This window comes from Phalangium opilio, unplaced genomic scaffold (genome assembly GCF_054372755.1).
Source record: "Phalangium opilio isolate 3A_F unplaced genomic scaffold, DU_Popi_V2 ptg000039l_2, whole genome shotgun sequence".
Classification (NCBI taxonomy): domain Eukaryota; kingdom Metazoa; phylum Arthropoda; class Arachnida; order Opiliones; family Phalangiidae; genus Phalangium; species Phalangium opilio.
The window spans coordinates 5178126-5181710 of record NW_028324163.1 but is presented as its reverse complement, the minus strand read 5'-3'; the positions used below and the strand labels follow the sequence as shown (position 1 = coordinate 5181710).

At 38.3% G+C, this 3585-nt stretch overlaps 1 long non-coding RNA gene across 1 annotated transcript; it reads right to left on the bottom strand.

Moving 5' to 3' along the window:
- Nucleotides 1–731: 731 nt before the first annotated feature.
- Nucleotides 732–1546, bottom strand: LOC149680686 (uncharacterized). Its single transcript, XR_016365625.1, has 2 exons — nucleotides 1363–1546; nucleotides 732–891 (listed from the first exon to the last, which is right to left on the bottom strand). It is a non-coding gene; the product is annotated as an uncharacterized LOC149680686 (long non-coding RNA).
- Between the last annotated feature and the right edge of the window lie 2039 nt (nucleotides 1547–3585).

The following is a 3585-nucleotide window of genomic DNA, read 5'->3' as shown; positions in this document are numbered from 1 at the left end:
ATCCATATTGTTTTTGATAAACACGGTTTGTGGTGATAGTATTTGTGACTCGATTGGAGGGCCCTATACATATAAACAGGAAAACATTTAAGACAGTTATGAATTAAATCAAGCACATTTTGACTTCAGTTACAATAAAAAAAGCATTGAACGCCCCTATATAATATTCAAAAAGTGAAAAACGCTAAATGAATACTTACAGGTTTGATGTGAATAATAGATATTTCAGCAGATTTTGTTTTTTTCGCAGTGCTTCCTCTTATTTTTGTTCTAATTTGTGTAGATAAACATCTTTCCACAACTTCGAGGAACTCTAACACAACTTCATTATTTTTCAAAGATTCCTTTAAAATATTTTTAAAAAGTGATGTTTGTAATTATAGGTTACCTTTCAAGACAATAAAATCAAATCTATACATAATCTTTGTCAGGAAAAACTAGAGAACAGATTTTTAAGTATTTTTCCTGATAATTTTGAGCCTTTTTTCTATGCCTTCCAGCTGCTTGAATTCAGCATTTATCTAAATTCAAAGAATACTATAAATTTGAATATAATTTATAGAGACAATCTGACGATGATCTTACATATGCTATTTCAGTTAAGGGCGGATACATTTCCATAATGGTCATCATGGTTACACCAGCTGTAATGGATTTTCTACGGTCAGCAAATGATTCACGAAGAAGTCTTAAAATTCTTGGAACATCCTTATCTGACTTTTCCCACTCGGTCTGAATATTTTCACGAATGTCTTCATTATTTACAACTGCCTTTTCTGCTTCCTCAATTATAACAGCTTTAGCCACTGAAGTTTTCTTTGGTTCTATCCTTTACTTTTCTATGAGACGAATATGTCGACATTTTGCGGAGAGTTTCTTTATGAGCAAATCCTATTGAAAATAACAAGCTATAAGTTATCGACAAAATCATTTTCATTCGCTCATTTATGGAAGGATTTTGAAAGGCAAATCAATTCAACTAAGATAAAATTTAACAAAACATTTCCGTTTGTCTTTAGGTAATTATCAAATTTGCCATTAACAGGCCTAAATGATCTGAAATTAATTCAACCAGTTTTACACATTTTAAAGCAAAATCTAAATGACGATCCCATCTGTTATGCTTAAGCCTAAATTTTGCACTTTCGTGCATTAATCAAATATTGTATAGAGTCGTGGTTGACATCTACGATAACTACTATATTACCAATGAGAGCTCGGTCAGATTTTGCTTTAAGCTATGAAGGGAAATTGACTGTTATAATTTTGGTTTGTTATGAACTTGAAAATTCTACTAAAATTCATGGATATGTTTTGATGAGTTTTATCGTTTTCCAGTCTATATTTTCATTATGTTCTTACATATGGTCTTTTGGCCTTATTGTCCACAGCAATACAAGGATATTTCAAATGCACCATATTCCCAACAGCTTGGTAATCTTCCTTTTTGTTCATATTATATTTCGACAATAGCCCGTATGCCAACTCTTTAACCAAATCGTCAAAAACTGCCATTGGCATTCCATCTTTAAGCTTAGAATGAACGTAATCTGTCAATATTGGTAATGATGTAGGCACTTGTCTTGATCCTGAAAAAATTTGTATTAATTTCACATATGCTAAAAAATAAGGTACAAAAGCATAATGGTTATACGATACCCTTGACGAGAATCCACGTGAATCACTAGGCAGGCTAGATACATCTTCAGCTTGCAAAGGCAAATCATCAGAAACCAAAATAGAAAGACGATCATTTGAAATGGTACTGTTGGAATAATATTTTTAGTAATCAACGAGCTATTGATGGGCGAAATACCACTTCCTGAAGCAAGAGAACCGCAAATTTCATTATCAGATATGTCGTCGACCTGCATCAATGAGACAGCGGCTTCGGCATTCTAAAAATTTAAAGAAGGGCTTAAATTCACCTAGAGCCCTTTTCTACAATAATTAAAGCGACAATGAACTTTTGAGTATAAATTTATCATATATTAAACGGTTAAACGAGATTCAAATGCACTATAATTACAAATATTTTGAAATATCTCCCACAATGGGAAAGAAATTAAAACAAACTTACCGTTATAACAACACTATAAACCTCACACTCATTCAGGGCCATTAACAATTCAGATTTAAATTCCAATATAACTTCCCAATCTTCTAGCTATGTACCATCGCTTTCGAGAACCAAAGTGATGATTCCTTGAAATCCAATCTTGGCCTTTACTAAAAACAAAAGAAAATATGTTTATATGATAGTTAAACTTCAAGTCACAAGAAATGAACACGCCTAAGATTTTAGTGACTTGTACACGAGCTAAGATGTCATTACTTATTTTATAGTCATAACTAAATGGATTTCTGCGCCTGCTTATAAAATTATAAGAAAATTTCCTAGCATTTAGACGTAGGTGATTGACAGTACCCCCTTCAATTATTGCATCTACATCGATTTACTCCCATTTAACCCAAACAGTTTCTCCCAATTCCCATATCTCCCAATCAAATTTGACCCAACACTATATCTTTTCCCCCAAATTCTTTTCTACCAATTCAGCATAAAACATATGTTAATAAATACAAAGAGAATTTTTTTTGGATTTATTAACAATGATATGTTTTACATATTCAGTTGGCTCTCGAAGTTGGGGACGCAAGCTAGATGGGGTGTATCTTTTTCCCCCCCTTGCTTTGGCTTCCCGCTCGCGTTTTTAACTTCACACACGCTAGCTTGGGTCCTCATCGATGCGGAGTATCACACCTCCTCGGTGGTGAGAGCTGGTTTACCACTACGTTGTGTGGGCTAAGCGGATACGCGCCCTTCCCAAGCCAAGGTGTTGAGGCATCGTGCCGAGGGCTGCATGGTACTGGGGAAGTAAAACTTCGGTATCGCTAACGATCCCCTCGGGGCACCGGGCGACACCCCGTTGTATCTAGCCTTCCACCCGGGTGGGGGACTACCGGGTGGTGACCTTTTACTTGCCCCCTTACTCGTGGGATTCCCATGGATAAACTAAATCAAAACAACTCTAACACTACCAAACCTACGGTGCAGGGGTCTGCTCAAGGCAGAACCCACACTGATACCACTTCACAAGGGCTTGTATCCAGCGAAACTCGTGACGATTTATCGTTGCGTGTGTCTGGCAAGCCCTCGAAAAGTACCTTGCGTCGTCGTCTCAAACGACGGATTGCTCGGCAAAAGGTCAAATCGGGGTCTGAAACGGCCTCCACCGCCGCTGGGGGTGCGATGGCTCGTGACAACCCAATGAAGAGGCCCAGAGCGGAGGATTCGACTCCCTCACCAAGTACCTCGCAGGCGGCGTCGAAAAAGGCTAAGTCCTATAGTGACGCCGCCAGCTCAGAAAAGATGGCCATTGTCAAAAAAGGCTATCCGACGGCGGTCATCACGGAGGAAGACGTGGGCCCAATTCAGAAGGCGATTCTAAGGGCGCTGGATGGGATACCTTCGGGGAGCCCTCTACCGCGCCTTGCGAACTTTAGCCTGACGACCGGGGCCCTAGTATACTCCTGTGAGGATTCGTTCACTGGGCAATGGTTGAAGGACAACTTAGCCTACTC